This window comes from Neofelis nebulosa, chromosome 14, assembly GCF_028018385.1.
Source record: "Neofelis nebulosa isolate mNeoNeb1 chromosome 14, mNeoNeb1.pri, whole genome shotgun sequence".
Taxonomy (NCBI): Eukaryota; Metazoa; Chordata; class Mammalia; order Carnivora; family Felidae; genus Neofelis; species Neofelis nebulosa.
The window spans coordinates 29,189,078-29,214,055 of NC_080795.1; the positions used below are offsets into that span (position 1 = coordinate 29,189,078).

The 24,978-nt window shown below is 41.9% G+C and overlaps 1 long non-coding RNA gene across 1 annotated transcript; it reads left to right on the forward strand.

The window, feature by feature from the left end:
• The first annotated feature begins 4,453 nt into the window (after positions 1–4,453).
• Positions 4,454–15,716, forward strand: LOC131495123 (uncharacterized). Its single transcript, XR_009253783.1, has 4 exons — positions 4,454–6,423; positions 13,474–13,735; positions 14,127–14,200; positions 15,160–15,716. It is a non-coding gene; the product is annotated as an uncharacterized LOC131495123 (long non-coding RNA).
• Positions 15,717–24,978: the final 9,262 nt, after the last annotated feature.

Genomic DNA, 24,978 nt, shown 5'->3' on the forward strand with positions numbered 1-24,978 from the left:
CATCTCTCCCCCAACCTGAGCCCTGCCCATTTTCAGCTTCCAGCATTGCTGACCCTGCACAGGGAAAAGTTAGTTCTTTGCTTGCTTTTGTCCCAAATGCCCCACTTTTGTTTCTTTCTAACTCCTTTCCTCCACCACCCACATCTGCGTTCTTCCCCTAGCTAAGTCAAGTGAAGGGCTGACTGTAGGACTGATTCAGACAGAAGACAAAAGATGCAAAGGCAAAAGATTTTAGTGACAGGTATATTCTTGTTACCCATTTATAGAAGCTGAATTCAGCAGAGAACTTTCAAGCCCCACTTGACTCTGAATGCACAAACAAACATCAAGTAGTGCTTAGTGTTTTCCTCCTCAATTGTAGGTGCCTAAGGATTTAAGATTAATCCTAAGATTAAGATTAATGTGGCCAGACATTAGATAGAAAATAAGGAGGTCTAAGTTATAAGCAATAAGACAGTCCCAAACCTGGGGAAACTTACTTCCAAGCTCTGTACAAAGGAAAGGACCCAAGGCAGAGGTAACTAAAATAAAACCACTCATGTGGTCTACAGACCCTTAAATTTTACTGACTTCCATGGTTGTCACCTTTTTAGTCTTGAGCCACAGACTTTAATGGAAATTACCAGGAGGTATTCATGATCCCAAATTTACTTCCTTTGGCAGATCCCTAATCCCCCAAGTAGAAATAAGTGTAAATGAGGCTATGATCAGGAACCTTTCCTTGACTCTTGAAGATATTGCAGAATCTGCTGCTAAAGCAATAGTTGCCCAAGACTCTGGCCAAAGTTGTTCTCGATGATAGGATAGCCCTTGCTCACCCTTTAGCTGAGCAAGGAGGTGTCTGTGCCTTGGCCAGCACTACTTGCTGCACTTAGGTTAACACCTCGGGGGAAGTTGACACTTGGCTACATGACATCACTGAACAAGCCACTTGGCTTAAGAAAGTGACTCCTTCAATGGGAGTCAATCTATTTGACATAAGTTGGTCTGGGTAATGGGGACTGTGGCTTCAGAGTCCCCTCCAAACTTTGGATATTATTCTGTTTATAGTCGTTCTAATAGTTTCCCTGCTTCACTGTGTTCCCTCAAAAGCTTTAAATGCCTGTGTGCAGCCACTGGTGAACAGACGAATGATCTCCCTTTGCCTAGAACACACAAAACAGGATGATGAACATAGCCAACTAAGGGAACAAGGCTTCAGTATCCTAACCTATGTCTTCCACTCTGAGATCCAACCTGACTCCAACATCAACAAGACACGGTGGATCCAAATGGTGCTAGTACCTTTTTTTTTGATGAACGTTCTCAGTACGACTGACTGGAGTGCTGAAGGACTACTGTGACTTCTGGCAAATAGTGAACAATTGTGTTTGTGAGCAAAGAGTTAAATAGAGAGTCAAGGGCTTGATGATGCTGGGCTCTGAAGACTGTCTTCCCATTCTACTTCTTAGGACTGAAGGAAGGAATTGTTCAGTTTACAGAAAGCCAATTACCAAATTCAAAACCTATTTTAACTGAATAGGCTAATGAGATACGTGAAATTCCTTGTTAACCTGTTACTTTGTGGGGGAAAGGCATTTAGCATGGCATGCAGGTGTCTTTGCTATTTTTCTCTACTTCTACGCGGCTCCTGGTTCGTTTTCCACTTTTATTCAGAACAAGTTTGCATGTAGTCTTAAATGCAATATTTGTTTATTCCAAAAGAACATATTCATGATAAAAATCATTGTAAAAGGAAAAAAAAAAAAACCCAGAATATTGATCAAAAGAGGGGATTGCCCCAGTGGCCTGGGCCGCATCACAAATCTTAAACCTAAATCAGATAGATAGATAGATAGATAGATAAATAAATAAATAAATAAATAAGAATAAACCTAAGTCAGCTTGCACTTATAGGAAACACCTGTCAAGGAAACCCAACATTCACCAGTTACAATCTTCTGTCTTAGCTTTAGTTATCTAGCTTATCCCAGAAAATAGGACCTACTAACGTTATAAGGAAATCCTCAGTCTCCCAGTCAGTCTTGCCCTGTTTTGATTTGCTTCTTCTAATGCTCTATAAAACTCGCTTTTGCCCCAAATCTCTCAGGAGCAACATGGCACTGCTTGCGAGACACTATACTCCCCCAATCCGTGTATTGTTTTCGCTTGAATAAAGCACACCAAACTGGTTACTTAAAAAAAAAAAAGTATACGCAACAGGATATAAGCAAGTTAAAAAAATATGGTTTATTACTGAATTCAGAATATGTATTTTTAAATATTGCCACAATCCTAAATATTTATGTGAAACTCCATTAACAATTTGTGCCTGGTAGAATTAGCCCTGGAAGTTTGTTGCTTTTTATATTTTTGAAGTTTATGATATGTACACAAACTTATTAGAGGAACACTTTAAAAAATAAGAAAACAGGGGCACCTGGCTGGCTCCCTCAGTGGAGCCGGTGAGTTCAAGCCCTAGCTTGGACATAGAGATTACTTTGAAAAAACAAAACAAAACAAAACAAAACCAATGAATTGTGAATTTTGCGAATTTACATGTTTACCTAATGCCAGAAAAAACAGGTAAAATTGAAAGATTCAATTGATCCATAAATCTATTTGACCCTATATTCAGTATAATTCTAGATGAGATGCGAGGAAAGTCCCTCTCTTACAGAGCATGTGGTCAGGGAGCAAACAAACTGCTCAGTGATGACTTGAGGACTTCATCCCAATCCTGCCCACCATGGCTGTGTGAATCTGGGCAGGTTATATAACCTAAGCCTCAGTTTCTTTACCTGTAAAATGGGATAGTATTAATACTGCCTTTTCAGTTTAAGAAGATTAAATCGAATGTTAATATCTATGAATTGCTGAGAACAATGCCTGGAATGTAGTGAGCCCTCAAAAACGTTATGTATCAACTACATGGAAGCAAAGACTAGAAGTTATTCATTTTATGTCAAAATAAGTGAATATTTAGAGTTTTATATATATAGCTTGATGTTTGCCTACATTTTTCATCTTTTCTTTTTGGTCAAAGATAGATCTGAAACCGGATGGGATATCACATATTATAGACCTACAAATTTCCTGTTTCTTTTAGATTGGTACCCAATCTTGGATTATGCGGGTAGAAGAAACCAAAACATATTCCTTAGAGTAATACCTGAGAGCAGGAGTTATAGATTAAGACCTTCAGAACAAACAACAAAAGCCCTGACTATATACACAGAAGCAGTGTTCTTTAAGGCTTGAGAGGATTTTTTGACCTTTGCTTTATGAAACGTGGACAATCTTACATTTGATTGGTGAATTTTCTCCGAGTTGGTTTTTTTTTTTCACCATGTTCCCTGCCTGAAAGCTAAACCTATTTATGGTGAGCACTGTTTTTTCAATTAAGTTTATTTTCATTTTCCCATAGGCCATGTTAGCTGAGAACGTCCCAAAGTTTTTCTTTCTTTACTTTTCATAAAGGTTTTAAAATAAATTATACAACACTTTTATCTATTGGTCTCTTGAAATACTGTGAATTTTTTTCTCTCACACATTTAACGCCAGTTAAGAAGAACTATTCTAAAACTTTTCAGAGAGTAATAGTAATCCATTTTTGTGGCAAACTTTCGGAGAGCAAGGATCGCAGCCGTTTCGCCAACTTTGTGAAATGTCTTATGCAAGTTGGTGTTCAGCACATAGTACTTAAGAATGATGCGTTTGCGGTTTGGCTTTTTCCAAACATTTTCAGCTGGGTATCAGAAAATATTGTTTCAATCTCCGAGCTCGATATTGGTAATAAGTTCTCTCCCCGAGGCCGCTCGTGATGGGGGCGGGGGCAGGGGTGGGGGAAGGGAGTGAACTCAGAACAAATCTCAAATCACCTTTCTAACAGTTTTGCAACAGAAAATATTGTCGGCTGCAAACACTTGGAGACAGCGAGTCTTAGCTAAGAACTCTCCAACGGCCGGAGCGCGTCCCCCCGAGCCTAGCTTGCGGAGCCTGGCTTGCCGCCCCTGGGGACATCTGCGCCTCCCGGGAGGACTTCGGGCTGCTCCGGGTCTGGGGAGCCGGCCCTGGGGGTTGGGAAGGTCGACGCAGCTGGAGTGAGGTCCTCCAGCCGAGGGCGGGGCGGGGAGAAGGGAGGCCTCGGCCGGCTCCCGGGGCGCTCCACCCGGGCTGGGGTGGGCGGCGAGCCGCGGCGGACCTGCCCTCTCCCCGTCGCCCCGCGCGCCCGCAGCTCCGCCCCGAGAGCGGTCTCCCCTCCGCCAGCCGTCGTCCCACTCCGCCGCTGGCTCCCGCTCCACCTCCCTCCAGTAGGCGTGGGGGCAGGAATTCCGCCGGAGAACGCGGCCGGGGCTCAGTGCCCTGGAGGGCGGGGCAGGGCCGGGCGGCCGGGGGCCGCGCCCTCCCCCGGGCCGCCGCCTTGCTCTTCCCCCTCCGGGGCTCCAGCTCTCCTCCACCCTCCCTTCCCCCCCCCCCCCCCCCCGATCCTCCCGCGCAGCTCCCAGCTCCTCGGGTTCTCCGCCTCCCCTGCACTCCTGCTCCCTGCCCCCTACCCACGCTCCGGCTCCCGTGCTTCTTTCCCCAGGCTCCTCCCCTGCGCTCCTCCCTACTCCCCTCTAATGTTTCCCTCCTCTCCTGCCCTGGTGCCCTTTCTTGCTCTCTCTTCGCCCTTACTCCCCCTTCCTCCCCGATTCTGTTCCCTTCCTTTCCTCCTTACCACCTCCTCCAGATCCCCTCGTCTCCACCTCCCCTCTCTCCAGCTCGCCTCTCGTCTTCCCACTCAGCTCCTCCCGCGCGCCCCTTCTCCCACCACCTCTCCCGCTTGGCTCTCTCTTTCCTCCAGTGTTCCTCCTCCGGACCCCTCCTCCTTCCTCTCCCTTGCCCCTCTCTCCAGCTCTCCTCCCCTCTTTCCTCCCCGGCTCCTCTTCCCGGTCTGCGGAGCTCCCACGCGGTTGCTATGGAGGCGCCAGAGGCTGCCTGCGGCCGGGCGGGAGCTGCCCTGGGGCCCTGGGGACGGAGCTGTGACTCTGCCCTGGGCTCTGGCGCCTCGCCCCCTCGGGGCCCCGGAACAAAGAGCGCCCTCCCCCATCTCGGGAGTGCACTGAGACCTCCAGGCGCCCCAGGCCCGGAGGCTTAAGACCACCGAGGATCTTCTCTCCCCCAACCTCTGTTGACTGGACCCCTGGGGTCGGAGTGACAGCTGTGCGCTACCGAGCTACCTTCCTGGTCTCCCGAAGATCATTCCCGCTCTCCCCATCCCCACCCCCGTGCTGGAGGTGTCAGTGAGACTGGGGGACGGCCAGATGGCCCCATTTAACAGGACTGTCCCCTTTTGTTGGGGGCCGAAGCAGCGTCCAGGCCAATTTACATAGGAAAATGGGGTTTGTGTCCCCAATTCAGTGCAGTGCCCCGACAGCTGGTGGCTCTGTCATCATGTCAGGACCCCACAGCTTGATGTTTAAAGTGGCTTTATGTGTGCAGATGTGTGAGTGTGAATAGTAATTGATTGGGAACCGGTAGCTATTAGTCTGCCTTGGAGAAACTCAGCGTTCATAGAGAAATTTTATCAGCCTGGTCACCGCATAAGATCATGGAATGGAAAAGTCTTCCGAAGACTTCTGATGCTCTTATAGAACTAAGGCTTATTTTATCCAGAAATCTAAGAAGCCAAACAATTGGGATCTGAGGAGGATTTTTAAATCGTTATCATTTACGCTTTCCTGCTTGTAAAAGTTGTAAGGCTGAACATGAAAGGCATAAGAAAACTGCCAGAACTTAAAAAAAATTGATGAAAAGATCTCATCTAATTCATTTGATTAAACTACTTTAACTCTGCTAGCTTGTGTCCAGGGCCATAGCCTGCAACAGGCTGAACATTACCATTAGTTTGTAATCAGTAGTTTAAACCTGTGCACTTAAGTGATAGAATGTTAGGGACTTTAATTCTTATTTTACTAGGGAGGAATTTGAATCTCAGAGAGGTTAAGTGATTTGCCCAAAGTCATACAATTCTGGAATATGATCTGTTGTTAGAATCCAGAAAAGATAATGGAAAGGGAAGATTTAAGACAGGAGATTAGAAGCCCCTGAAAATACCTTAATCAGGAAGCTCTCAAACCTTTCCACCAGTCCGCTGGAGCCACCAACAGGTAACTCCCCAGAAGACAAGGGATTGAAAAATTTTTCCCCTCTGCCTTTATACATCCAGCTTTAGCTCAAGACTGTACCAGAGCCAATTCTAGCCACTAGAATCTTCCAGAACTCTGAACTGGAACTGTTGACTTTGTTTCTGTCAGTGTAACCATTTTGTGATAAGATGAAAATTGCATGGTTAAAATGGAATGAAATGGGAAATCAAAGCTGGCCTGGAACCCTCTGGTTATGTTTTCAGGTGAGTGGACAAGATGACTACAATGGAACCTGCATTCACCTTGCTAGAAGGTAGGGTGGCTAATTTGGAAAGGCTTTGATCTCCACAGAACAACAACACTAGCTACATTTATAACAATTGGAAAGAATCCTTGAACCCTCTCCTTACTTCAGGGACTGTGTTGGAAGAATTCTATTGGCTAAACTTACAAATAGACTCCTATTGCCTACCTCCACCTTTAAACCCTAAGTGAATTTGTGATAAATTTGGAGAGTGCCTCTAGGGAAGATTTTAGTAGAGCCATAGTGAACCACAGGGTGCCACCTTAAAAGAGAAGATGAAAACTGTAGTTCTTCCTAATACTATCCTCACCTCTGGAGGTTTCTGATTACCAAGAAGATAGACATCTAGTTACAGGAGCCACATTTCTGAACATTGTCCAAAGCGGCGACTTTGGGTCTGAATTTCAATCCCAGCGCTGCCAACTGATTCTTACTCTGAGCTTTAGTTTCCTCATCTGGGGACAAGACAGTTCCTGGCTATTTTTGTGAGGATTAAATAAGCCATTGCTTGCGAATGCTTAGAATAGCCCCTGGCACATGGGAGAGAATGGGCAGCTTCATAATTCTTATTTTAAATAACAATTTACTCTCAGTTCCAATTCTAAACGTATTTTAAACATATTTTAAAGCATGGGTAATTTGATTATCCAGGTCCCAGTGCAAAAAAAGAGAAAAAAGAAAAAAGCTCATACACTGCGTTTCAAACATGAGAAAGAGCAAGAGTGTAGAACTGGATTGAAACCAGAAATGGGGGTTCATTTCTGCTCTGCTTCTTATACCAGAACAAGTTAGCCAGTTTTTCCTGCCTTTCATTTGCTGGGCTCACATAGTAAGTACTAGGATGAGAGTGCCTAATATGTGATAAGGATTTTAGGTAATAAACATAAGAACCTCTTAATTCTTAAAAAAACAACAACAACAACAACAAACCTGTCAATTCTTGAAAAGAGAATGTTTTAAGAATCACTAATAATGTGTTATATTTAAAAAATATACAAGGAAATTATTTGAATTTGACTCCCCTCTCACCACTACAGTCTCTTAGCCTTTTTTACTGCTTTATTTTGACTGCTTTTTAGCATTTGCATTGGTTAAGTATTGAGGTATAATAAACATCCTCAAAACTCAACACCAAAATGACATTCATTTATTATTCTAGCTCGTGCATCTGTGTGTCAGCAGGAGGTCAGCTGACCTAGGTTGAGCACATTGGGTGGTCCTGCTGAAGTTGGTTCAGCTTATACATGCATCTAAGGGTCTCCAGGGGCTCTGCTTTTGACTGAATTTGGTGGGGGAAGCTTAATCTGAGTGGCTCTGCTCCACACCATTTACCTTTCTCCTGTGACCAGCAGACTAGCTTGGGCATATTCTTATGGCAATGACAGAGGAGCAAGAAGGGCATTGGAATCATGAAAGCCTCTTAAGGTCTATGTTTTTCTGGAGTCAGGAGCTGGCCTATTGTTGCTTCTACCTTATTCTATTGGCCAAAACAGGTCACATGGTCAGGCCCAAAGTCAAGGAGAAGGGAAGAAGTCCAGTTCACCACAGAGTACATGACAAAGGAAATTAACAGAGGGAGGGTAAAAAAAAATTGGGGCCATTGATGCAGTCAAACACGGCACTTGTCAACATCTGGCATATTGCATATTTTACTATATAGACTTTTGTTACTCTTCCTGCTAGAATGTAAGCTCCATATGGGCAGGGATTTTTGTCTGCTTTGTTTATTGCTACATTCTCAAGATCCAGAACAGTGGCACATTATAGATGTTGAATAAATATTGGCTGAATCAATTCAGAGGATTACATTAATTATTTTGGCTTATGTATAAAACCCAAATTCTCTAGAGAGAATGTAATTTAGTAACTTTATCTTCATTAAAACAATTTTTTGTAATGTTCACTTATGTTTGAGAGAGAAAGAGTATGCGCAGGGGAGGGGCAGAGAGGGGGAGACACACAATCTGAAACAGGCTCCAAGCCCTGAGCTGTCAGCACAGAGGCCCACGTGGGGCTGGAACACATGGATCTGGAGATCATGACCTGAGCCGAAGTCAGTTGCTTAACCACCCAGGCGCCCCCATTACTTTATCTTCTGATTTAAGGATCGTTGTTCATGTTTGCTGGCTAATGAAACTGCCGGCTGCTTAGAATAAACATTATTTCTTAAACTTTAAAAAAATTTCTAAATTTTGGGGCACCTGAAGTAGTTCAGTCGGTTGAGCATCCAACTCTTGATTTCAGTTCAGGTCATGATCTCACTGTTGTGGGATTGAGACCTGTGTTGGGCTCCATGTGAGCATGGAACCTGTTTGGGATTCTCTTTCTCCCTCTGCCCCTCTCCCTCACTCGCATTCTCTCTCTCTCTCTCTCTCTCTCTCTCTCTCAACTTAAACAAAAAAATTTCTAAATTTCAAAATAGTGTAAAATTTCTCGAGGACATATAAACAGGTACTATATAAAGGTAGATTATTGGGCAGAAGATTAACAGTAGGGAGAGGAAGAACTTTACATATATTTTGGCAGAGAATATGTTGCTTCTTCCTATGTGGGAATAATGCTAATATAAATCTCCAAATTCCAGAGTCTGAATCTGAGAAACTCTCAAGACTGTTGTATTTAAACTGTTCCAAGAGGCATGGGATACGAGACAGTATCTACACAGATTACTTTTGATGGGCTTTTGGGTTCACGGAAATTCAATCATTTTTCTCTCTACCCTACTTTACCTAATCCAGAAGATGTTGAGCAAAATAAATTTTTAAAAAATTTATTTTTAAGTTAGTTAACATACAGTGTAGTCTTGGCTTGAGGAGTAGAACCCAGTGATTCATCTGTTACATATGATACCCAGTGCTCATCCCAAAAAGTGCCCTCCTCAATGCCCACCACCCATTTAATCCACCTCCCCCCACTGCCCTCCAGCAACCCTCAGTTTGCTCTCTGTATTTAAGAGTCTCTTAGGGTTTGCCTCCCTCTCTGTTTTTATTTTATTCCTGCAGAGGAATCTTCTTAAGGTCACGCTTTAATTTTTTTTTTTTTAACGTTTATTTATTTTTGAGACAGAGAGAGACAGAGCATGAACGGGGGAGGGGCAGAGAGAGGGAGACATAGAATCGGAAGCAGGCTCCAGGCTCTGAGCCATTGGCCCAGAGCCCGACGCGGGGCTCGAACTCACGGAGTGTGAGATCGTGACCTGAGCTGAAGTCGGACGCTTAACCGACTGAGCCACCCAGGCGCCCCAAGGTCACACTTTAAAAAGGAATTCCTGTGCAATTATTTTTTTATTCCCTTGAAATTTGAATTTGTGCTGTCAGTTTTTGACTGTGACAGATGATGAGGTAGGAGATAAAGTAGGCGTTAATGCTTAGTTACATAAAGAGGAGCTTTATGTATGTCCATTCCTAGCAGTAGGCGAATTTGGGACTCCCACAAGAAATCCAGGTCTTGAACACTGGAGTGAGTATCTGAAGTTTCATCATGCCAAGTGACTAACTTCTCAGATGGGCAGCTTGTAGACCTGAAAGCTTGATTATGAGTGGATGTATTATTTTGGATAAGAGGCAGAGTTAGGCCCAGAGTCATCCTGAATTGTAGTCATTTCTCTCTCTTTCTCTTTTTCTCTCTCTCTGCATGTCACTCAATAGAGTCCCCGCACCAGACAGTTGCAGTTTATAAATTTAAAATGCTGTAAACATTTCTCAGAAAGGTTTCATGTATAAATTTATATGAATATGTTTGCTTTATTATTAGTGAGACCCTATAAGCATTCAATTCATTTAGTTTAGTTTAGGTGTTTTGGGTTGGGACCTTAGATATTTAGAGGTTCATTCATTCAGCAAACATCCATCAAGGGTCTACGGGTGCACCAAATGCAATTAGACAAAGCCCTTGGCCCCAGGGAGCTCACAGTCTTGGGTAGGATAAGAGTGTCCATGGGCAGTGTCAACACAGTGGAAGAAAGCCTATGATTGGGGAGAAGGTGAGGTGGGAAGTCAGAGGAGAGGTGCCAGGGACTCCAGGGGAGACAAAGAAAGCAAACCAACCTTGGCAATTGTGTAATGCTTCTGATCTGCAGACTCTCTTTTGCCTGTATTGTCTCTTCTCATTCTTCAATTTCCCTACCTGCAGGCTAAGGCAGGGTGCTATTCTAAGGATGCTGAGGAGAGGTGATGGCTTAAGGATGTGCAATCTCAAGGTCTTATGCTTTGTAAGGGGTAGATCCTGCATCCACACTTGGGTCTCCAGGTGCTCTCTAGGAGGCTGTTTCCTTCTTGGTCTTACCCCCTCTTCCTCTCTTGGCCAAGCTTGGGTGGTCTCTAGCTGTGTGGCCTGGTCCTGGTCTTCCCAGGCCTTCCATCCCTCAAATGTAAAAGGAGGATATTGTCCAGGATGATTTTAATACCTTATGCCTCTAATGGTCTGTGATTCCAAGAACCTTTGCTTTTCTGGTAAATCTGAGAAACCTTGATGTGAAAGTAGTGTTAGTTTTTTATTCACGTGTTACAGAACCCTTGTGATAAGTTGATCTTCATAAAAAAAAAAAAATCTGTTTCAAGATGAAGATATTGAGGAACTAGGATCCTGCCACTTCTCTGTGGTCCCGCAGTACCCTGGCAGGGTTCTCATTCACGCTTCTGGCTCCTGAGTTTCTGATCTCTTATTCCTCTGTGTGAAATGTTTGTCCTAGGACCTCTTCATTTTTATTTTACTTCCATTTGTAGTGAGTGATGCTTAAAACTATGTTCTGTAATTAAATGCCCCCCTAAACTACTTCTTGCTCTAGAGGTTTTAAGGTGTGTGTGTGTGTGTTCCTGTGTGCACGAATGTATTCTGTAATTTGCCTGTTGTTGGAAAGAGGTGGCAGACTGAAAGCTGGAGGGCCAAATGTTTACCTGCAGACATATTTTTAAATTTATTTTGAAAAAAAAATTTATTTTGAATGAGTAGCACTTGAAAATGGTACAAATTCCAAAAAGATCTTCACAGGACTTTTAAAAAGTTTGAGCCGATATTTAATGATTGGAAGATTTCATATCTAAAAATCTGGGTTTATGACTTAAAAAAAAAAGTTTATGTATTTAGTTTGAGAGTGAGCGAGCATGCGTGCACGAGCAGGGGGAGGGTGGGGGGGGAGAGAGAGAGAGAGAGAGAGAGAGAGAGAGAGAGAGAGAGAGAGAGAGAGAGAGAAAATCTTAAGTAGGCTTCACACTTAGCCCTAATGCAGGGCTTGATCCCATAACCCTGTATCATGACCTGAGCAGAAATCAAAAGTCAGATGTTTAACCAACTGAGCCACCCAGGTGGCCCTCGGCTTTATGACTTTTCATGAAAATCAGATCTGGTAACATTAGCCCAGATTTCCTATAATGCCACCAGTCAGCCTTACCTTCTTTTGGCAGACTGTGGGCTCACCACCCCTCTCCCTGACCCCCATTTCCAAGTCTTCACCACTGACAGCCTCCAGCAGTCATTTAATCACCGGGTGGTCCCTCTAGACATTTGTGTTTGCACCTACTTGCCTCAAGTATTTATACTTTTTTTTTTTTTTTTAAAGTAGGTTCTACGCCCATTGTGGGACTCAAGCTCACAATCCCTAGACCAAGAGTCACATGCTGTACCGACTGAACCAGCCAGGCACCCCAAGTATTTGTAGTTTAGATGCCCCACCAACACGGGCGGGAGGCTGGTGGATCTGGGGCAGAACTGCCCCTAGACAGCTGGTGCAGGAAGGTGACTTCCTCTGACAGTGTTAGGATGTGGATGGGCAGAGTCATACAGGAGATACCTCAGGCCTGAGACGAAAATGCCAATCAGGAGAGAGGTTTAGGATTGGCTGGGATGTTTGTCTTCTGGACAGCAAACAAACAGTAACAGCAACAAATAAAGCAGGGAGACCGAAGGAGAAAGAAAAGAAGAGAATAGGACTTATTGAAGGACAAAATATGCCAGTGAGGGTAAACTGAAGAAATACACAAAATGACAACCATGAGCAAATTATTACTCTCCTTAATTCTCACCCACAAAATGGGGATATGTTTCTTAGAGAACAGTCATGAGTGTAAGAGGCAATATAATTAAAGACTGTACCATAATGCCTGGTTTTTGATAGATTATAGAGGATGGTGCCATAACTCCTAAATGGAGGTGTGGCTGCTTCACTTCATGCCCTAGGAAGCAAAAAAAAAAAAAAAAAAAAAACAAAAAAACAAACAAAAAAAACACATAATTTTTTTCTGGATAAAGGTCTACTTTTTAATTTATTTTAATTCATTAATTATTTTTTTGAAAGAGAGAGAGCAAGCTGGGGAGAGGGGCAGAGGGAGACAGAGAATCTTAAGCAGGCTCCACACCTAGCCCAGAGCCTGACTTGGAACTTGATCTCACAATCATGAAAGAGGCACTTAACCCACTGAGCCATCTAAGTACCCCAATATTTTACTTTTGTTTTTTTTAATGTTCATTTGTTTTTCAGAGAGGAGAGAGAGTGAGAGAGACAGAGTGCGAGCAGGAGAGGGGCAGAGAGAGAGACACACAGAATCCAAAGCAGTCTCCAGACTCTGAGCTCTGAGCTGTCAGCACAGAGCCTGACGTGGGGTAGAACCCATGAACCGCAGGATCATGACCTGCACCCAAGTCTGTCTCTTAATCAACTGAACCACCCAGATGCCCCTCAAAATTCTACCTTTTAATAAAACATCTGTACTCTTTGGGTATTGAAAACGGGTTTTTGAATATGACAGTGTTTTTCTTCCCAGTTACATGTGGGCCACCTGGTCCCTCAGTGGTTATATATATGGCCTATAGAAGAGGCACCTGCACAGTTAGGGTGATAGCTTGAATTTCCAGAGTAAGTGATTTTACCATTCTCTTAATTTTAATAAGGGCTCTGGCTAAGCCCCAACTGGGTTCAGAGTTAGGCTGTGGGTACACCTAGCGGGAAGGTGAACATCTATTTCAATGGGTTTATTTGATGTCATTAGGCTGTTAACATCTGTTCTCATTCTCTTTCAGCTAAGCACATGATAAAATTGTGCTTTCCTGTTGCCTTGAGTTCAGGCATGCCCATGGGACTTTCTCTAGCTGAAGAAATGCATTTAGAGGTGATTTGTGTCACATCAAACAGCTGCCTGACCACAGAAACCATAGAGGCATGTCAAGATGCTCCATCAGCTTGGTTTCCTAGGTGACTCAGATGAGCAGAGACCCCGTGACAACCTGCACTGAACACACAGGAGGCACGAGGAACAAACTTGCTATGCTACATCACTGTTGGTTTTGTTTGTTACTGCTGCATGACCTGGTCTCTCCCGATTGGCAGGTATGATATTTTAGAGTTTCGTTTTGCTTTGTTATTTTTAACTGAAGGAGAGAGTTTTTATTTGCTTCTCTTGCTTGTGTTGTGGAGAGAAGATGGGGGAGTGAAGGGACAAGGACAGTGGAAGGAGATGGCATGTATCTGTTCTCCATCTAGGCCCTTAGTTTAGCTGGTGGCTCCCAGTGGCAAAGGAAGTTGAGCTGGAAGCTGAAAAAACTCCTTTCATGGGTGATTTTCAGAGTCTTGCACTATGTTTTCAGACCTAAGTGACACAGTGGTGGCCTGAAATCAGGAGAGGGCTATGTTTCCACCTTTCCCCCAGGACTCAGTAGTGCTATGATGTCTCGGGGACTGGAGGTCTGGGGAGGATCTTGACACGGCTTCTCTTTTTCAGACATCAGTATTTCTACACAGGGGAGCAGCGGAGGCAGGTATGGTGTCCTGAAGTGACAGCAGGAATAATAAAACGTGAGTAGATTGGGGACTGGACGTGCCTGAGGTATCACCTGGAGATACCCAGAAATAACTGGGGGAGGCTTGGGAGGCATCTTAAGGTCCTCATGTTATGCTGTCGATGCTAAGAGCTGTTGTCATTTGGAATTAATATTAATGGGCCCTCCTATGTATATCCAGGCTCAGGAGGTGCCGAGACAGTGAGTCGGAGAATTAGTTGGCTGCTTTGGTTCAGCTGGGCCTGAGGCAGCGCTGCAAACTGGTGACAATATGCACCCATTGATCTTTCTGATTGACTGTCACCTTGACGCTGTCATTTTTCCATGTATGCTATCTGGCGGTATGGGTCCCTGTGTATTTTGTCTAGCAGTCAAACTGAATATATGACATATCCATTTCTTGAGGAAGAAAGCCACAGTGTTTAATATTATTTTATAAACCACCATAATTTCTGGACTTTATTGTAGGACCAGGTTTCATTTTCCTTTTTTTTTTTTTTTTTTTTTGATGGATGCTTAACCGACTAAGCCACCCAGGCACCTCTCCTTTTTCTTTCTTTTATGTCAACATGGAAAACAGAATTTATTCTCTTTATAATCAATGGCAAATTAGTTTGGGGAGAGAATTTGGGAGGCGGTTTGTCAAACTACATTGACCTTGTCTCTGAAATGACTTTAAAATGCCATCATATACTTCCATACAGACAAAGTGGTATAGAAGCACAGGTATCTTTGTGAGTCTACATGATGCAAAAAAAGTAGAGAGGGAGACTATTTTGTTGTAATTAAACTTAAATTGGGTTGGGAGAGTTCCGCTTTAACACCCTTCGCACACCCACCAATTCATTCACACTACTGTGGGGACGTTACCAACATCTTACATTCATCTTAGGTATTCTGACCCCAGAAGGTGACCTGAGAGGATTGATTCCTCGTCTCTCTTCTCTATTTTATTATCTTTCTTTCTGTCTTTAGGCAGCAGTGTGGGCTTTCCTGGTGACACCTGCAGTTATGACCCTGGCTTGAGAATCCATTAATTCTTCTCCATCTGCTTGGATCAATACCTTAGGCAACTCTGGGCACTATGGTTCTGTGAAGGGCAGAGCCACGTTCCTGTTGAAATGTCGTGTAAAAACCTGGGACAATGTCAACATGGAAAATAGTGCTTATTCTCTGTATAGTTAATGGAAAATTGTTATATTTGTTAATAATGTCACATCTCTTTAACATTAATATTAACATAAGACCTTTCCAATAAATTAACACAATTTCTCACCCCAAAGTGGAGAAGTCCTGAATCTTGCTCAAGGTCACCAATTAGCAGCAGAGATGGAACTCAAACTCAGGACTTCATGCTCCTTGACTATGCCCAAGCACCCTTCCCTTGGGGAGCACTGTAAAGTAATTAAAGGGTGACATTTTCTACAATACTTTTAAGCTTCAACACTGTTATTTTGCTTCTATAGAAAGGATTACAGAAAAAATGTTTCTGTGTTGATGTAAAGTATGATGGCATGTTGCTAATGCCATGAATGTTGCATTTTCCTTAGAATAAAAAATATACAAAGAAAAGTAAATAGTTTCCTGGATATCATTTCATCCAAACCCTTCCTTCTTATCTCTAAAGAGAATAATCATAATAGATTACTAGCAAAACCATTACTGAGTGACTATTCTGGGGCCAAGCACAGTGTGTAGCCTGATGTCTAGCTGCTGACATTTAATGCTCACAATGACCTGTGATGTCAGTACTAGGTTAGACCCGTTTTACTGATGAGGAACTGAGGCTTACAGAGCTTATGTAATTTGTCTAAGTTTTACAGCAGGCAAGCATCTTAGTAGTACTCACAATCACACCATTTATTTTACCCTTGTACCTGAGGAAGTCTCATATCTGGGAAAAAAAATAATTTCCACAAATGAAAAAAAATAATTAAACCAACTCAGAAAGGAGTTGAAGTAACAGATTTAAGCTTTGCTTTTTGGAAGCTGGCTTCAATGGAGACATGTTAATCTTGTCAATTTCCCTAGAAAATTAATTTGCTTTGCAGCAAAGTCTTGGGATGGTGTATATTAAACATTACAAATAAGCTAGACCCAGTCTGCCTTTAGCCAGGCACAAATTGCACACTTTAGAGGGGGAAAAAAAAGCAGTAAATTAAGACAAAGCAATGTGAAACATTTTTCATTTAAAGAAAAGCTAGCCGCTTAATATATTTTCTAGCTACAGGGTCTTGACCCTTCGAGGATGTTGAAAGGGAAGGAATAACAGGATTGATTATGGAAGGGGAAAAACATCAACTTTAGAAAGGTTTTGGCAGATTAGATGACATTATGATGCCTGTCATGACTTCCTCCTGACTAAATGAGATTCATTAAAGAAAACTCTTCGCTAAATTAAAACTCTCCTCACCAATCTCCTCCCCTCCAGATGTTAACAACCCACTGCAGCCTGTTGGACAGCATGGCTGTGGGTGATCAGTGGAGATGCTTCATAACATTCTTTTTTTTTAATTATTTTTTTTAATTTTTAAAAATTTACATCCAAATTAGTATATAGTGCAAAAATGATTTCAGGAGTAGATTTCTTAGTGCCCCTTACCCATTTAGCCCATCCCCCCCTCCCACAACCCCTCCAGCAGCCCTCTGTTTGTTCTCCATATTTATGAGTCTCTTATGCCTTGTCCCCCTACCTGTTTTTATTATTTTTGTTTCCCTTCCCTTATGTTCATCTGTTTTGTCTCTTAAAGTCCTCATATGAGTGAAGTCATATGATTTTTGTCTCTCTCTGACTGACTCGTTTCACTGAGCATAATACCCTCCAGTTCCATCCACGTAGTTGCAAATGGCAAGATGTCATTCTTTTTGATTGCCAAGTAATACTCCATTGTATATATATACCACATCTTCTTTATCCAGTCATCCATCGATGGACATTTGGGCTCATTCCATACTTTGGCTATTGTTGATAGTGCTGCTATAAACATGGAGGTGCATGTGTCCCTTCGAAACAGCACACCTGTATCCCTTGGATAAATACGAGTAGTGCAATTGCTGGGTTGTAGGGTAGTTATATTTTTAGTTTTTTGAGGAACCTCCATACTGTTTTCCAGAGTGGCTGCACCAGCTTGCATTCCCATCAACAATGCAAAAGAGATCCTCTTTCTCCACATCGTCGCCAACATCTGTTGTTGCCTGAGTTGTTAATGTTAGCCATTCTGACAGTTGTAAGGTGGTATCTCATTGTGGTTTTGATTTGTATTTCCCTGATGATGAGTGATGTTGAGCATTTTTTCATGTGTCAGTTGGCCATCTGGATGTCTTCTTCGGAGAAGTGTCTATTCATGTCTTTGCCCATTTCTTCATTGGATTATTTGTTTTTTGGGTGTTGAGGTGATAAATTCTTTATAGATTTTGGATACTAACCCTTTATTTGATATGTCATTTGCAAATATCTTCTCCCATTCTGTTGGTTGCCCTTTAGTTTTGCTGATTGTTTCTTTTACTGTGCAGAAACTTTTTATCTTGATGAGGCCCCAGTAGTTCATTTTTGCTTTTGTTTCCCTTGCCTCCGGAGATGTGTTGAGTAAGAAGTTGCTGCAGGCAAGATCAAAGAGATTTTTGCCTGCTTTCTTCTCGAGGATTTTGATGGCTTCCTGTCTTACATTGAGGTCTTTCATCCATTTTGAGTTTATTTTTGTGTCTGGTGTAAGAAAGTGGTCCAGGTTCATTCTTCTTCATGTCACTGCCCAGTTTTCTCAGCACCACTTGCTGAAGAGACTGTCTTTATTCCATTGGATATTCCTTCCTGCTTTGTCAAAGATCAGTTGGCCATACGTTTGTGGGTCCATTTCTGGGTTCTCTATTCTGTTCCATTGATCTGAGCATCTGTTCTTATGCCAGTATCATACTGTCTTGATGATTACAGCTTTGTAGTATAGCTTGAAGTCTGGGATTGTGATGCCTCCTGCTTTGGTTTTCTTTTCCAAGATTGCTTTGGCTATTCAGGGTCTTTTCTGGTTTCATACACATTTTAGGATTATTTGTTCTAGCTCTGTGAAGAATGCTGGTGTTACTTTGATAGGGATTGCATTGGATATGTAGATTGCTTTGGGTAGTATCGACATTTTAACAATATTTGTTCTTTCTATCCAGGAGCATGGAATCTTTTTCCATTTTTTTTGTGTCTTCTTCAATTTCTTTCATAAGCTCTCTGTAGTTTTCAATGTATAGATTTTTCACCTCTTTGGTTAGATTTATTCCTAGGTATTTTATGGTTTTTGTGCAACTGTAAATGGGATCAATTCCTTGATTTCTCTTTCTGTTGCTTCATTGTTGGTGTATAGGAATGCAACTGATTTCTGTGCATTGATTTTATATCCTGCAAGTTTGCCAAATTCTAATAATTCTAATAAATTCTAAATTCTAATAATTAATTCTAGCAGTTTTTTGGTGGAAGCTTTTGGGTTTTCCATATAGAGTATCATGTCATCTGCGAAGAGTGAAAGTTTGACCTCCTCCTGGCTGATTTGGATGCCTTTTATTTCTTTGTGTTGTCTGATTGTAGAGGCTAAGACGTCCAATACTATGTCGAATAACAGTGGCGAGAGTGGACATCCCTGTCTTGTTCCTGACCTTAGGGAGAAAGCTGTCAGTTTTTCCCCATTGAGGATGATATTAGCGTTGGGTCGTTCATATATGGCTTTTATGATCTTGAGGTATGCTTCTTCTATCCCTACTTTTTGAGGGTTTTTATCAAGAAAGGATGGTATATTTTGTCAAATTCTTTCTCTGCATCTATTGAGAGGATCATATGGTTCTTGTTCTTTCTTTTATTGATGTGATGAATCATGTTAATTGTCTTGCGGATATTGAACCAGCCCTGCATCCCAGGTATAAATCTCACTTGGTTGTGGTGAATAATTTTTTTTAATGTATTGTTGGATCCGGTGGGCTAATATCTTGTTGAAGATCTTTGCATCCATGTTCATCAGGGAAATCGGTCTATAGTTCTCCTTTTTAGTGGGGTCTCTGTCTGGTTTTGGAATCAAGATAATGTTGGCTTCATCGAAAGAGTTTGGAAGTTTTTCTTCCATTTCTATTTTTTGGAACAGCTTCAAGAGAATAGGTGTTAACTCTTCTTTAAATATTTGGTAGAATTCCCCTGGAAAGCCGTCCGGCCCTGGACTCTTGTTTTTTGGCAGAGTTTTGATTACTAATTCGATTTCCTTACTGGTTATGGGTCTGTTAAGATTTTCTATTTCTTCCTGTTTCAGCTTTAGTAGTGTATATGTTTCTAGGAATTTGTCCATTTCTTCCAGATTACCCATTTTATCAGCATATAATTGCTCATAATATTCTGTTATTATTGTTTTTATTTCTGTTGTGTTGGTTGTGATCTCTCCTCTTTCATTCTTGATTTTATTTATTTGGGTCCTTTCCTTTTTCTTTTTGATCAAACTGGGTAGTGGTTTATCAATTTTGTTAATTCTTTCAAAGAACCAGCTTCTGGTTTCATTGATCTGTTCTACTGGGGGTTTTTTTGTTTGTTTGTTTTGATAGCATTAATTTCTGCTCTAATCTTTATTATTTCCTGTGTTCTGCTGTTTTGGGGTTTTATTTGCTGTTCTTTTTCCAGCTCCTTGAGGCGTAAGTTTAGGTTGTGTATCTGAGATCTTTCTTCCTTCTTTAGGAAGGCCTGGATTGCTATGTACTTTGCTCTTATGACCACCTTTGCTGTGTCCCAGAGGTTTGGGTTGTGGTGTTTTCATTTTCATTGACTTCCATATACTTTTTAATTTCCTCTTTAACTGCTTGGTTAGCCCACTCATTCTTTAGTAGGATGTTCTTCAGTCTCCAAGTATTTGTTACCTTTCCAAATTTTTTCTTGTGGTTGATTTCGAGTTTCATAGTGTTGTGGTCTGAAAATATGCACGGTATGATCTCGATCTTTTTGTACTTACTTAGGGCTGATTTGTGTCCCAGTATATGGTCTATTCTGGAGAACATTCCATGTGCACTGGGGAAGAATGTATATTCTACTGCTTTAGGATGAAATGTTCTGAATATATCTGTTAAGTCCATCTGGTCCAGTGTGCCATTCAAAGCCATTGTTTCCTTGTTGATTTTTTTGATTAGATGATCTGTCCATTGCTGTGAGTGGGGTGTTGAAGTCCCCGACTATTATGGTATTATTATCAATGAGTTTCTTTATGTTTCTGATTAATTAATTTATATATTTGGGTTTTCCCACATTTGGTGCATAAATGTTTATAATTGTTAGGTCTTCTTGGTGGATAGACCCCTTGATTATGATATAATGCCCTTCTGCATCCCTTGATACAGTCTTTATTTTAAAGTCCAGATTGTCTGATATAAGTATGGCTACTCTGGCTTTCATTTGTTGACCACTAGCATGATAGATGGTTCTCCATCCCCTTATTTTCAATCATAAGGTGTCTTTAGGTCTAAAGTGGGTGTCTTGTAAACAGCATATAGATGGATCTTGTTTTCTTATCCATTCTGTTACTCTATGTCTTTTGATTGGAACATTGATTCCATTGACGTTTAGAGTAAGTACTGAAAGATATGAATTTATTGCCATTATGATGCTTGTAGAGTTGGAGTTTCTGGTGGTGTTCTCTGGTCCTTTCTAATCTTTGTTGCTTTTGATATATATATATATATTTTTTTTTTTTTTTTTTTTTTTTTTTTTCCCCCCCATCTTTTCTCCCCTCAGAGAGTCCCCCTTAAATTTTTGTTTGGGAAATTTTTAATCTCTCCTTCTGTTTTGAATGACAGCCTTGCTGGATAAAGAATTCTTGGCTGCATATTTTTCTGATTAAGCACATTGAATATATCCCACCACTCCTTTCTGGCCTGCCAAGTTTCTGTGGATAGGTCTGCTGCAAACCTGATCTGTCTTCCCTTGTAGGTTAGGGACATTTTTTTCCCTTGCTGCTTTCATGACTCTCTCCTTGCCTGAGTATTTTGTGAATTTGACTATGATATGCCTTGTTGATGGTCAGTTTTTGTTGAATCTAATGGGGGTCCTCTGTGCTTCCTGGATTTTGATGTCTGTGTCTTTCCCCAGGTTAGGAACGTTTTCTGCTATGATTGCTCACATAACCCTTTTACCCCTATTTCTCTCTCTTCCTCTTCTGGGACCCCTGTGATTCTGATATTGTTCCTTTTTAATGAGTCACTGATTTCTCTAATTCTTAAATTGAGCTCTTTTGCCTTCATCTCTCTCTTTTTTTCTGCTTCATTATTCTCTATAAGTTTGTCCTCTGTGTTGCTTCTGTTCTGATTCTCTGTTCTGCCTCATCCATCCTTGTCGCCGCTGCATCCATCTGTGATTGCAGCTCAGTTATAGCATTTTTAATTTCATTCTGGCTATTTTTTACTTCTTTTATCTCTGCAGAAAGGGATTCTAATCTATTTTCGACACCAGCTAGTATTCTTATTATCATGATTCTAAATTCTGTTTCAGACATCTTGCTTGTATCTGTGTTGGTTACATCCCTGGCTGTTGTTTCTTCATGCTCTTTCTTTTGGGGTGAATTCCTTCGTTTTGTCATTTTGAAGAGAGAAAAGGAATTAATGAGGTAGAAAAATTGAAATTAAGAAAAATTAAGATTAAAAAAATTCAAATTAAAAATTAAAAACACACACACACACAAATTGAATAGATGATGCTAGATCCTAGGTGTGTTTTGGTCTATGTTTTTAAAGTAGTTTGACAGATTAGAGAAAAAAAGAGGGGGGAAGAGAAAAAAAAAGGAAATCATTTAAGAATTTGAAAAAATGAATACACTGAAGTAGACTAAAATGAGATGATGGGGTAAAATAGAATTTGAAAAAATATATACAAAAGTAAAGAATATAGTAGAAAAAAATTAGAGAAAAATATTTTTAATAAAAATTAAAAATAAATATTTTTTTCTGTATTTAAGAAAAAAGAAAAGAAACAAAAAAGAAAAAAGGTAAAAAAGATAAAAGAGAAAAGAAAAAAATCGTTTGAAAATTTGAAAAAAAATGAATAATACACTGTAGTAGACTAAAATAAAATAATGGAAGTAAAATAGAATTTGAAAAAATTTACATGAAAGCAAAAAATATGGTAATAAAAATTAAATAAAATATTTTTAATAGAAATGGAAAGTAAAAATGAAGTTTTTCTCTTTCTGCATTCAAGAAAAAGAAAAGAAACTAAAAAGAGAAAGAAAAAAGGAAATTGTTTGAAAATTTGAAAAGGTGAATACACTGAAGTAGACTAAAATAAAATGATGGAAGAAAAGTACAATTTGAAAAAATTTACACAAAAGTAAAAAATATAGTAATAAAAATTAAAGAAAAATGTTTTTAATAAAAATTGAAAATAAAAATGAATTTTTTCTCTTTCTGTATTCAAGAAAAAGAATTGTAAAAGAGAAAAAGAAAAAAGAAAAAAAAAGAAAAAATTGAATAGATGAACCTGCTAACAGATTGACGTAGCACTGAAATTACTTCGTTTTCCCCTAGAAGTCAGTCTATGTAGCTCTTTATAGTCCATAAATTAAGCGGGCAGTGAGACTTGTGTTCTTGAAGAGCAAAGTTGGCCCAGTTGGGCGGGGCTCAGTGTAACAGCTCCGCTCTCCACTAGATGGCGCTGCTAGCCTACTGGGGTGGATTGTTGCGGGGCTCATAGGTGCGTATGCGCATGCGCGGGATTGGTGAAAATGGCACCAGCCAGCTATCCCGTCTGTTCTCCTGGATTAGCAATCACGCACTCGTCTTCGTCTTCAGCTCTCCTCCACTCCCCGCTTTTTCACTCTCCGTGACCAGGCCCCAGGCAGTATTGCTCTCCCGGGTTTTGTCTCAGATGCGGCTGTTTCCCCGGCCCCTTCCGAAGGACTGAGGTTTTGACCCGTTCTGTGCCTCTGTGGGATGGTCTCACCGAGCAATGGCTGAATGCCGGCTGCGCACAGGAACGCTTGCGGAACCCTGCTGCTGCTGGTGCCCCAAGACTGTGGCCAGGTGCCAGCCGGCCCCAGAAAAAGTTTGTGAGACAGTGTAGCAGCAGCATTTCAGGGATTATGGAAAATCACAACACACATCCAGCACCAGGCTTCACCCTTAAGGACCTTGTTCCAGCACCAGCAAATGTGGCCGTCTTCTGGGCTGGGACCAGGTGGCTTCAACAGTCTCTGCCAAATGTCCTTCCAGCAGTGCAACCGCTTTTCCCTGTGTGGCCCAAGAACCTCCCGGACCCCATTCTGCTCCTGGGGATTCGTCGTTCCCACCAGAGCACCGCCAGGTATCGAGCTGTGGAGTTGCAGGCTTTGCCCTCCCCTTGTTTACAGCCTTAATGCAATTTAAACCCTCTCTCCTTTCTCATTTCTCCCTTTTTAGTTTAGTCCCTGCGGCTGTTTCCAATTTTCCACTTTCTCTCTAGCTGCTTTTGGGGAGGGGTGCTTTTCCCATATCTCCCGCCCCGCAGTGTCTGACCTCTCTCAGCTCGCAAAAGGACCTCCCTTCCTGCACCTTCTAGCTCCTCAAGTTCACTTCTCCACGCCGAGTACCTGCTGAATTCTGTGGTTCAGGTTGTGCAGATTGTTGTGTTAATCCTCCAATCAGTTTTCTAGGTGTGTAGGATGGTTTAGTGTTGGTCTGGCTGTATTTCATGGACGCGAGACACACGGAAAGCTTCCAGGCTGTTCTGCCATCTTGGCTCCTCCCCTTTGTAACATTCTAATAGGAGGGATGACAAGAAGCACTGGGAAGTGTTTTATTTACTTTTAACCAAAAATGATGAAAACAGCCGACTGATGACTTCTATCAGGAATCCACAAGGGGATGACAATGCTTTCGTTATGTGTGTGTGTGTGGGGGGGTGATTGCTCATGAGTTCAGATGTGCACCAACGGGATGCTGTTATCCCTTCCTTAAGTGATGACAATGTGACTGAGAGAGTGGTCGCAAGGAGAAGCACCCGCTCAGGGAAGGTCAGGACCCCTGGTGAACTGTCATCTTTTCTAGACTGACCGCCAGGGTAGCCTGTGCTTTGGGACACAGCAACAACTCCTCCTGTGGGAACTTCAGTTTCTGGGAAGTGGCAGAAAACAGAATGGTGCGTGTCAAACCAAAGTAAGCCTACAGGTGTGCTGTTTTGAGTGCTCTGTCAAAGGACACATCTGGTTAGTGGAGCTGCTAAATGACAAGGCCGCTTCCTGATGTGGTAGGTGGGGGCCTGCGCCTGGAAGAAGACCGTGTAGGTCACAAGTCTTGTATTTCATCTCGTTCTGAGGGAGAGTTTAGAGTGTCCCTCTGTCACCTACATCCCAGGGAATAGGAGCGTTGCTATGAGTGAAAATAGCATTTATTTGCGTGACTCCTTTACTAGATCATAAGGTCTTTAAAAGCAGGGGCAGAACTTGCTTAATCATATTCCCCAATTCTAGTTTAGTTCTAGTTTAGAACATTATAAATATTTTGAATGGATGAATGAATGGGTGGATGAATGAGTTGAAAATGGAGGAGGCCACTTTCTTCACTCTCTCTCCCTGCCCTCCCCCCGACCTCTTTCTTCTTCACTCTCTCTGAGGACGCTTTGGTCAGACAGAGTCCAGGGGGTGCCTCTTGCTGGGGTACAGTCCTCACCCTTAGGAGACTAGGTGTGTCCCATGTGCAAGGGGGAAGGAGGCATAGGGCAAGCTGCTTTGCTCACTCTGGCCCAGGGTTTGGGGGAAAGGGGCTTTATAGGTTTAAATGTGTCCAGAAGTCAGTCTGGGGCTGAAACTCCCAAGTCAGAGT